We start from the raw sequence: 11,754 nt of genomic DNA, 5'->3' as shown, positions 1-11,754 counted from the left end.
TGCCATTATTCATTTGTCAGAACTTTGCCAGGCAACATATGACCACCGAGAAATGTGCCTCCTGCTTTGATGGCTTTGACTGTAGCTTCCGTCACCCTTTCTTGTCTCCCGTACACCAGACCTCACTTGCTATTCTCAAAAAAGAAAAGAAAAACCACTGAGTGGAAAATGAATGGCCTGCAACCAAGACACTTCAGCTACACAGCCTACTGAATACCCATTTCCCATTGTCATTTTTCCTGCTCATTAATAAGATCATTAAATGCAGCCATAATTGTTTTGCCTGACAATTGGAAGACTCTTGAGAATCCACAGCAAGGGGGCAAAGAAAGCGGGGAGCTAAGGGAAATGGCGTAGCTTCCATTTATTTTAAACGAAAGGCAGAGATCAGGACTGCTTTTCCATTTAGCCTGGGAGATCTCCACTGAACCACATTTTATCGATTCACTTCAATTAGTTGTCTTCAAAAACAAAAAGGGGTGAAAAGTTTCAAATTTCATAAGCCGCTCCAAATTAAGACTTTTGCAATATGCTTTATGCCTTTGAAAACTGTCCCGAGACTTCAGGTGGTAGAAGATGCTCATGCCTTCTTGTTAACAGGTACGAGCGCAGCGATGCTGAGCCATCGGTAACAGCTTGGTGAGTTAGAGTGGCACAGGCTTACCCAACTTCCAAGAGACTGCAATCTACTCCCACTATAAAAAAAAACTGGCGGTGATCTATCCACTGGATTGACCAAAGTTCAAAGGGGGAAATCAAAGTTGTTGAGCTTTTTTTTAGGAAGTCAGAGTTGTTGAGCTTTCTTTAGGGGGGAGGGTTGGAGGGCGATCTACCACAGACACCCCACGATCTACCAGTAGATCACGATCCAACTGTTGGCCATCCCTGGGGTGGCAGAATAGGTGAGCCAGGGACCAGGAGATGTTGGAATAGCCAAGGCAGGGTTGAAAGATGAACTAGGAAGCAGAGTCAAGGGTCAAGCCAGTAGTTAGAGTTCAAAGACTAGCCAAACAGGCAGGAACATACCAGAGTTCAGAAAGACCTTAGTACTTGAGCAATGCTCAACTGGGCTAGGAAGCCTTCTTCCTGTCCAGGAGGACCCAGTGGGGCTGGACTTAGTCCAGGGCCAAAAGGTACTTCACTGAGAAGTTGCCACCTACAGTTCTGTTGCTCATCACGCCAAAACTGAAACACCCTGGTGTCTTATATGCAAAGAGCTCTTGGATTGGGACCTCTCTGACCCAAGACCACAGCAGCTGCCTGGGTTCTTGGGCAGTTCTCAGACCCCTTCCTTCATCTCCCCTTGGACCACAGAAGATAGTGAGCAAGGACTTGGCTGAGACCCAGGAGTGGGTGGAGCCTCCTTCTCCTCCCTAATCACCCAGTCTGAGCTGCTTCATTGCTGAAGGAATAGTTTCAAGCTCCAACTTCCCCTCCCCCTCCCCGCCGAACCAGGGAAGCAAACATTGCCATTACAAACTTGGTGGTTGCAGCTATTTGCCCTCTGGGCTCCCATCTGGACAGACAGGTCAGCCTGCCGTGCCTAAATCCGAAACCCAGATCTCATTCATAAGTCAGTAGCCAATACTAGTTCCTCTTGTCCATTCTTGAGGGCTTGGCGACCTTGAGCCAGGGAGCCAAATGTGCCCCCCTGGCCTTGTCTGCTTGGCCTTTGAGACTTTATCCCAGGCTGCCTTGCTTTGCACCTTCCTCAAGTGTTTCTGCCTGGCTGGAATGTGTCCTCAATTCTGATGATGCCTCTTGCTTGCCTGGATGAGGAAGCAGGGTGTGTGAAGCAAGCTCACATCTACAGCAGTAAAATATGCATTAATGACCCTACCCACTTTTGCCTTTGGCCCCACCCACCACTGGCAGGTGATCCCCAGAAGGAAATGCGGTCCTGGGACTGAGAAAGCTTCCCCAGACATGGCCTAATTGACCACACCCCCATACCCTCCAACATTTCTCCAATGAATATAGGGACGTCCTATTTAATAATAATAATAATAATAATAATAATAATAATAATAATAATACCACCCCACCCATCTGACTGTGTTGCCCAGCCCCTCTGGGTGGTTTCCAACATATATTAAAACATAATAATAATTAAAAAATTAAAAAATAAACCCTTCCCTATTCAGGGCTGCCCTCAGATGTTTTCTAAAGGTTGTAATCTACTTATCTCCTTGACTCCTTGGAGGGCATAACTCCATACCCTCCAACATTTCTCCAATAAAAATAGGGACATCCTAAGGAAAAGAGGGACGTTCCAGGATCAAATCAGAAACTGGGACAGCTTCTGTAAATCAGTGATTTTCCCTGGAAAATAGGGACATTTGGAGGGTCTGTGTACCATGCAAGGCCCTTTAAAATATATATATATTTACACCTCCATCTTTAATGTGGGGTTAATCTTGTGCATCTTATAATCTTGTACATCATCGCAAGTGCTCAGGGCATATGAAAGCGTAATGCAGGCAAAGGGGCTTTGCTACTTTATGGTCTGGCAAAATGACATTTACAAACAGGCAGAGTTATATTATTTGGTCAGTTAATTAGCCAGTTGAGTAACTGCTCGCAGATTACTGTCCCCGGAGATATATCAGAGCTTGCAGTAACATATGCCATAGATTGACTTTTCATTAATGAATGAAAGGGATTTATTTTAGTGTTCAGAAACTGTTACTCCTTATGGATCCGGGGGGCAGGCTGGAGGCAGGCAGTGTTTATTAACTGTCAACATTGGCAGAGCTGGCCCACCCATGAGGCAAGGTGAAGCAACTACCTGAGGCAGCAGGGTCCACAGAAGGCAGCAGATTCCAATATCAATCTTCCTTCCTGCTCCTGTTCCTGATGTAGAGCTCCCTTCACCCCTTATTCCCTGGCAGGGAGGGTTTGTGCGTTATTTTGGGGTCTGCCTCAGATGCCGAAATGTCTTGGGCCAGCCCTGATCATCATAGAATCATAGAATCATAGAGTTGGAAGAGACCACAAGGGCCATCGAGTTCAACCCCCTGCCAAGCAGGAAACAGAGTAGCCATTGTGGGCCTCTGAAGATGCTGTTGGGTCTACAGTGCACATCAGCCAGCGTGGCCAATGGTCAATAACCATGGGAGTTGTCGTCAAACAACATCAAGATGATACCACATTGGCTCCATCTTAGTCACCCTCCTCTGCACGTGTTCCAGCTTGTCAACATCCTTCTTAAACTGTGGTACCCAGAACTGGACACAGTATTCCAGGTGTGGTCTGACCAAGGCAGAGTAGTGGTACTATTACAGTGGTACCATGGTTCTCAAATGCCTTGGTACTCAAACAACTTGGAACCCAAACATTGCAAACCCAGAAGTAAGTGTTCTGGTTTGCAAACTTTTTTCAGAAGCCAAACATGCTCCGTTTTGAGTATTATGCTTCCAGTTTGAGTGCCACACTTCTGTTCTGAGGGCAACATTTCTGTTTTGAGTGTTACGCTGAGGTCTGTCTGTTTTTGCTATTTACCTTGCGTTTTTGTTTTGGCAGCTCTTTTTGTTTTTGTAACCCAGTTCGGCTACTGACTGATTGTGTGATTACAGTACATTGTTTATTGCTTTCATTTTATGGATCGATGGTCTTGTTAGATAGTAAAATTCATGTTAAGTTGCTGCTTTAGGGGTTGTTTTTAAAAGTCTGTGATGCATTTTGTATTACTTTCTATGGGAAAGCGCGTCTTGCTTTTGGAACGCTTTGGTTTTGGAACGGACTTACGGAATGGATTAAGTTTGAGAACCAAGGTACCCCTGTACTTCCCTTGATCCAGACACTTGACGTCTGCTCTGCGCTGTACAACTGCTCTGTCACTGAGCTGTAACCCCCACTCATAACAGGAGGGGTGGGTGGGAAATCATAAGAAGAGCCAATGGCCCTTCCAGTCCAGCATCCCTGTAGACAACCAAATGCCTATGGGAAGCGTGCCTAGAAAGCGTGCCTATCAAGGTTACAGCATTGTAACCTTGGTCCTGGGGTCATCAGGAGACTGCGGCTTTCAACATGGTCAAGGCTCTCCTTTCATCGGACAGTGTGCTGGTACAGTACAGTGAAGCCAGGCCGCTGGTCCTTGCCTGCGAAGCCTCACCTTTTGGCATTGGCGCTGTCCTTAGTCACCGTTTCCCAGACGGAAGAGAAGCGCCGCTCACCTACTTTTGCAGGACGCTATCTCCGACTGAACGGAATTACAGTCCGCTCGACAAGGAGGCACTGGCACTTGTGGCTGGAGTGAAGAGGTTCCATGAATACCTCTACGGCAGGACTTTTGACCTCATCACCGACCACAAGCCGCTCCTGGGCCTCCTCGCTGGTGATTGACCAACTCCACCGGTCCTCTCGCCGCACATGCTGCGATGGGCTGTTTTCCTGCCTGCCTAACACTACTGGCTCGTCCATCGCCCGGGGAAATCGATGGACCATGCCGACACCCTCAGACGTTGCCCTCTTCCAGTGTTTGTGGAAGACACGGCTTCTGCTTCATCGCTCCTCCTGATTGAGGATCTTCCGGCAGCGCCTGTATCAGCTGCCACTGTAGCCTCCACATCTGCCCAGGATCGCACCATCAGCCGTGTGCTCAACTGGGGGTGGCCACAAGGGCCTTTTGTATTGGAGTTCCAGCCGTTTGCAACCAGACAACATGAACTCTCGGCTCATCGCGGCTGTCTGCTGTGGGGAGACGTAATTCCCCAAAGACTCCGTCAACGTGTCCTTGAGGCTCTGCACGTTGGCCACCCGGGAATCGTCAAAATGAAGGCGTTGGCTCGGTGTTACGTCTGGTGGCCTAACATGGATGATGCCATCACTGCCTGGGTTTCCGCCTGTCAAGCGTGCCAAGAATCAAGGCCTGCACCACCGGCAGCTAAGGGACACACCTGGGAGATGCCCAAGACATCCTGATCAAGGGTGCACATCGATCTGACAGGCCCCTTTCGAGGCCAGACCTTTATGGTAGTGGTGGACGCCTATTCCAAATGGCTGGAAGTGGCCCTGATGCCCTCCACCACTACCGAGGCCATCATCCGGGTGCTGCGATCCTCTTTGCGACTCATGGGTGTCCTGATGTCCTTGTCTCCGACAACGGACCGCAGTTCACCTCAGGCACTTTTGAGCGGTACCTTTTGGGACTGGGCATCCACCATGCCCTAACGGCACCATTTCATCCATCCAGCAACGGGCAAGCAGAGAGAATGGTGCACTCGGCAAAAGAGGCACTGGCGCGCCTGGACCGGGGAGACTGGCACGAGTGGGTCGCCGAATACTTGTTCATGCAGCACATCACCACCTCATGCGGCCACAAGGCGGAGTCCTGCTGAACTGCTTATGGGCTGCCGCCTCAGGTCCCTGCTCGACCGGCTGCACCCAGACTTTGCCATGGCCGAACCCCCAGGCTGTGCCAACGCCCACGGTCATTTGTTCCAGGAAACCAGGACTTTGCAGGAACTTTGTGGGGGGCATTCTTTGGGTGCCAGCCACAGTAGTGGGAGTCACTGGACCTTGCTCATATCAGATGGCGCTCGAAGACAGACGTTTGTGGCGCCGGCACATAGACCAGCTTAGGCACAGGGTTGGGGACTTGGGCACTACCGTGGTGCCCCCAACTGCGCTCGTGGCTCCGGAACAGACACTTACAGATGGTGAGGCTCCACCTACACCTTTCTCACAAACTGAGGGCGTGGAGCCGAACCAAGCCACTTCAGAGAGTCTGCAGGACTTCCCACAGACTCAGACCACTGCCGTGCCTGACATTCCGCCAACTCCACTTGCGGAGGTTCCACCTACAGCAGCGGATCCAGGGGACTTGGTTTCGATGCCACCTAAGGTCGCGCCACAGCCTCAGCAAGAATTGGGCAGTCCCCCGGACTTGGGTACCGGTCCCCTGCGGTCTGGCAGAGTTTCCAAGCACCCCACTTATTTAAAGGACTATGTTGTTGGACATGTAACACTGTTGGTCTAAGTATGTGGAAGTATGTGAAATGTAACCGATATGCTTTTGTGCCTAACTGAACCATTACGTGTAGTGCTGTATATAAGGAAACCATTACGATTGTAACTAACGCCTTATCTCGGTGGGGAGGGGTGTTATGTACTGAAGTTCTCACCCTGGGCCAGCAGGGGGATACTGTAGATAGTTATGCAAATAAGGGATCGAAAGTGACGTTCAGTGATTGGATAGTTTTAGAAAGTTGTTACAGTAACGTTGTACTGGAGCTCTATATAAGCAGGCTGACTGAACCCTTCAGTTCAGTTCTGTTCTGGCCTGTGAATAAATAAGAGCTGTTTGAAGAATCGCTGTGTCGTCTGATATGTTCACCCACAACTTAACAATTTCTAACCTGCCTTTCTTCCAAAGATTCCATGGGAGCTTACATTATAATATAACACAAGAATAAAACCGATCCAACATTGCTTATACAAAACAGATAAAAGCAGAGCACGCTCCATGAACCACCTGGACTCTCCAAATTCCCTTCACCTTCCTGCCCACCCAAAAATCCCAGCCAAACAGGTTTGTTTGCACAGGATAGCAATGCAGATGCTGTTGGAATCCAACTCCCATCGGCATAGCCAACAGTCAGAGATGATGGGAGTTGGGCCAACAACATCTGGAAGGCACCAAGTTGGGGACGGCTGCTACAAGCCTCTTTGCTGGGTCTCTTTTGGCAGCGGGGGCTAGCAAAATTAAGAAGGTGCTGGCAGAAACACAGCGCTGCTGACAAACCTGCCTGAGAAAGTGGTCTGCACAGGCATGTTAAGAGCTCAAAGGAGTCAACATGGCAGAGGCCAAGAGACGGAGGGGAAGCAGCTCCCAGGCTCTGCAAGGCCCAGAAAGCTAAATTATCGATCTCTGACCTAGAGGAATCCAGCCTTTTCTAAACCACCTGTGGAGAGGGAAAGGGACATTGCCCTAAAAAAAGCTGCATCCTAACCCATTAGACTAAAGCCTGTTTGCTCATTTATCTGTGCATATTATTTATTGACAAGTTTTATATGACTTACTGTATGTTAGGGTTATCTCTCCAGCTGCTGCAGAGAGGGAGGGCGATTCAGGAGTGTTGCTGTTACTTAAAAAATAAAACGAAATTCTTAAGAATGCTGCAAACCCGGAAGTAGGTGTTTTGGGTTGTGAACTTTGCCTTGCATGCAGAACATGTTTCGCTTCCTGTTGAGTGTGTTCCATTTGTAAATTGAGTCCCCTGCTGCTATGGGAAAGCATGTCTTGGTTTAAGAACGCTTTGGTTTAAGAATGGACTTCCGGAACGGATTAAGTTCAAAAACCAACGTACCACTGTATATTGAAATAAGTGTGTTGAATCAAAAGTCTTAACAAAACATCCTTAAACAATGAAAAGGCAACAATCATTTCATTTCCTACACCCTTTATTTTACACCACTGTAAATTGAAAAAATTAAATAATTGGTGTTTGCTATTTAGATCAATCCATATAGCTCATTGAGTAGAGCATGAGACCCTTAATCTCAGGGCCGTCCTTTGAGCCCCATGTAGAGCAAAAGATTCCTGCAGGGGCTGGACTTGAAGACCCTCGTGGTCCCATCTAACTCTTCCATGATTCTGTAATCTAAGGGCATTTCTTTGAAGTGAAATCATTCTCTGCACACTCAAACACAGTTCAAACACATTCAAAGGTTTTAATAAAAAGTAATCTTTATTAAATAGTTTTCCAGATGAAATAGATTGTTTCCAAGAGATTTGCATGGGAAAATCTTTTCGATTCCTCAACAATAAGGGGCAGTGGGGTGAGGGAGGCCAGGGCCACATCCACACCATTTCATGTGCTATGAAGCCGCTTTAAACACTCATGGCTTCTTCCCCCAAGAATCTGGGAGCTGTAGTTTGAAAAGGGTGCAGAGAGTTGTTAGGAGACCCCCTGTTCCCCTCCCAGAGCTACAATTCCCATAGTTCCCTGGCAAAAAGGGAACTCTACCCCTACCCCTACTCCTGACGCTAACCCTAACTCTAAGCCTGACGCTAACCCTTAACCTTTAACTAGAGCTACAATTCCCAGAGTTCCCTGACAAGAAGGGAACCCTAACCCTACAACTTAACCCTTAACCCGAGCTACATTTCCCAAAGTTCCCTGACAAGAAGGGAACCTTACCCCTACCCCTACCCCATAACTCTTAACTAGAGCTACAATTCCCAGCGTTCCCTGAGAAGAAGGGAACCCTAACCCTACCCCAACTTAACCCTACCCCTACCCTTAAGCCTAAGCCTAAGACTAAGCCGCCTAACAACTCTCTGTCCCCTTAACCACCTACAGTTCCCAGAATCCCTGAGGGGAAGCCATTCCTGTTCAAAGCGTCTTCATAGCACTTCCAATGGACGGTGCGCCTAATGTGGCCTAATGTTTCCTCCCTCATTTTCTTCTCTCTCCCCACTGCCCCATCACTTGCAATGCAGCAGATGTCCGCCTGCAGTCTCCCTTCAAAGTTCCTTCTCTCAGGTACGGCCACGGCCTTGTCCATTGTTCGCTCCCAGTATTTCACGTTCATTTCTCCAACGTAAATAGGGACATCCTGTGGTTCTCTTCATGACTTTGAAGGCTGGACTTGGGGAAAACCCCACCGGCTCCGGACATCCCTGTAAGGCAAAGGCAAACAGGTGAGTGGGATGGCCCCCATCCAACAGCGTCCCCCCAGACTCCTCCTCTGTTTGGCTGCCTGTTAACAAACAAGGCTTCCAAACCACTTTGCATCCATCTCAGCCAGCGTAGCCTCGCGGCATCCACTAGCCTGAACGCAAACTCTTCCAACAACCACCCACCAGCTGCAGCCTCGCCAGGTCCATTGCCAGACATCAACCAGCTTCAGAGCTGAATATCCATCGCTTTCAGGTAGCTATCCCACCAGCAAGTAAACTTTGTACTTGCCTTCTCCTTGCTCCACAGCATCCCAGCACCAGGCGATTGCCTCCTTCCGCTTGTCAGCTTGCTGCCACGGGGCAGGAGACCACCAGGGCTGAGTGCCACCAAGCTGCCCATTTCTCTCTGGGAAGGGCAACTGTCAAGGCTTGTGCCTTGGCCCACATTGATACCCGCTCAGCTGCCAAATGTTTTTGTGGCATCACAGTCAACCCACAGACAATGGCAGCAGCTGGGGAGGCATCACCATCACACCCTCAGCCCTCACAATGGGGGGGGGGGCGCAGCTCAGCAGCCAAAACACCCTCCCCCACGTTGCGTCTATATCTGTGAAGGCCACACCGGACACCCAAGGGGGCAGGAGGGGGACATTTTTCAGCCCAGGGGCTGCATTTCCCTCCACATGACACTAGTCAAATGCACAAATGAACAGAGCAATGAAAGCAAGCCTTATCTTCACTGTTCAAGGAACGGCATGCAGAGAGAAAGTTAGCATCTCAGTAAAAAAGCACTTTTTCACCAATCAGTCAGCCAATCAATCAATCAATCAATCATTTATTGTATTTGACTAAAAGCCATTACAGATCCAGTTACAAAAGCATCAAACCCAAAGACCCAAACTATAGCTCCCAGATTCATTTGCTCTTCAGATATCTGGGCGCTCCCTTTTTCAGCTTGTCATAGTCTGCATTCACCGCATAGAACTGAAAGAGGGCAGCACGGTTAAGCGTTATCTCCAGCTTGGACTACTACCATGCGCTCTACGTGGGGCTACCATTGAAGGTGATTCGGAAGTGGCAGGAAAGGATCTCTAATCATTCAACTTTAATGGGCTTAAAAGCAATTTTGCAGGAAGAACCACAAGTCAATGGCAGAAACTCAGGGGTCTATCCTGCTTATTCAGTCAGAGTTTAGAAGACTGAACTGGAGAGGAGAATGAAGAATCATAGAAGGAACCCAAGGGTCATCTAGTCCAACCCCAAATGCTGTGATCACACACACCAGGCCTTCCAAAGCTGAAGCTTATTATTCCTCCCACCAAATGGCCATTATTATTATTATTATTATTAGCCCATCTTCCGTAGATTTCAGGGATGGGGCTGATGGGAGTTGGAGTCCCAACAATCTCTGCTGGACACCAGGCTCCCCATCCCTGGCCTATAAGATAACCAGCATCATAACCCTAGTTAAGTATTTCCTACCATACCTTGAACTGGTCGTTGGGTCACAGCTTGTTCCAAGGCTCTGGGTTGCTCTTTTTGTCCCAGCCAGGCAGAGAAATGTGACAAGAGGCAGACAGCAAGGAGTACATCTTTGGAAGAAGAAGAAAAACATACAGCATAAAGCGTAACGCTCTACCCAAATGTTGGCACATGGTTCCCACCAAATTTAACAATCATGGCCTCCTCAGTGCCACCAGAAGAGCACTCTTCTTTTATAATGTGGGATGTAAAAAAAGGCCACCGTACCCCAAGTATTTGTAAAAGCCCTTTAAAGCCAGTTAACACATAGTTACATAAATGCAAGGGCAGCTTCTCACTGCCTTGCACCAGAGACAGCGGCAAGTTTGTGAGGCAGTGCTGGACAGAACTCGATGCTGGCAACCCAATCCTACACTTTCTCCATGACAGGTTCCTGATAGACTTTGTGCTTTCTGCTCAGAGAGTTCATTGGCTTTACACTCTTCCCAAATACCCTTTTAGCTATGCTGTACCGCTCACTGCAATGCCTTAGATACAACTTGGCTGAGGAATGGCAATGCTTATATGCCAGTGTGGTGTAGTGGTTAAGAGCGGTAGTCTCGTAATCTGGTGAACCGGGTTCGCGTCTCCGCTCCTCCACATGCAGCTGCTGGGTGACCTTGGGCCAGTCACACTTCTTTGAAGTCTCTCAGCCCCACTCACCTCACAGAGTGTTTGTTGTGGGGGAGGAAGGGAAAGGAGAATGTTAGCCGCTTTGAGACTCCTTAAAGGGAGTGAAAGGCGGGATATCAAATCCAAACTCTTCTTCTCTAAAGCTAAGAAGCTGACGCTCATGTTTTACTGTGGTTTTATAATTTGTTTTATAACTATTATTATTATTATTATTATTATTATTATTCTACCTCTGGAGCACAGCAGGCCACAGGTGGCACTTTAGGATGGCAACACTTAAAGAAGTGGCAAAAGCTCTGCCCCCAAGGAGCTTGGAAGGGTGCTTATCAGCCTGGCCCAGCCAGGCCACCAGTCCCTGCCACTGGGTCCCCAGACGCACTTCAGTGGCAATGTTGCTTCTGAAAAGAAGCCAAGCTCACTCCCATCCACTCAGGCCACAGATCCCTGAGGCTAATTTTGAGTTGCGTAAAGTGGTGGGCAGCTGCCACGGATGGGAGTCCAGTTGAGGTCCCATTCAAAAGCGCTTCCTGGCATCCATCAGTGAAGGACACCCAGGGAGCATGTGACATGGTTTTGTGGGGATGGCAGTTGTCAGCACCATGCCAAGGGCTGATCCTGCCCTGAGGGGTGGCACTTACCTGAGATCAGGGTTGCGAAGAGCAAGGCACATGGTGCACAGGCCGGTCCCTCCGATTCCAATAAAGACGAACAGAGGAATCAACTGTGATAAACAGAACGTTTCAAGCTCAAAAGCTGAAGTTGAAAACCGGAATAAGTCGCCTATGACAGTGTGCGTGGGAGAGGTCAACTACGAATGACACCAGATTCAGGTGGAAGGCCATGTTGATCTGTCATAGTCATAATAAATAACAAGATGAAAAAATCTTTTTTAATAATTCCAGTGGCACCTTAAAGATCAACTCAATATAAGTTTTCAAGGTATGAGCTTTCGTGTGTAATACACACTTCGTCAG

General features: G+C 48.4%; 1 long non-coding RNA gene across 2 annotated transcripts; it reads right to left on the bottom strand.

The window, feature by feature from the left end:
• Window positions 1-8,388: 8,388 nt before the first annotated feature.
• LOC308465420 lies at window positions 8,389-10,664 on the bottom strand. 2 transcript variants are annotated; one of them, XR_013980418.1, is made up of 3 exons: window positions 10,114-10,664; window positions 8,916-9,610; window positions 8,389-8,626 (listed from the first exon to the last, which is right to left on the bottom strand). It is a non-coding gene; the product is annotated as an uncharacterized lncRNA (long non-coding RNA). The 2 variants fall into 2 exon arrangements; XR_013980419.1 differs by lacking the exon at window positions 8,916-9,610.
• Between the last annotated feature and the right edge of the window lie 1,090 nt (window positions 10,665-11,754).

This window comes from Podarcis pityusensis (assembly GCF_964106645.2).
Source record: "Podarcis pityusensis genome assembly, chromosome: 16".
Classification (NCBI taxonomy): domain Eukaryota; kingdom Metazoa; phylum Chordata; class Lepidosauria; order Squamata; family Lacertidae; genus Podarcis; species Podarcis pityusensis.
Note: the sequence above shows the minus strand (reverse complement) of the source record. Positions and strands in the feature narration are given on the sequence as shown.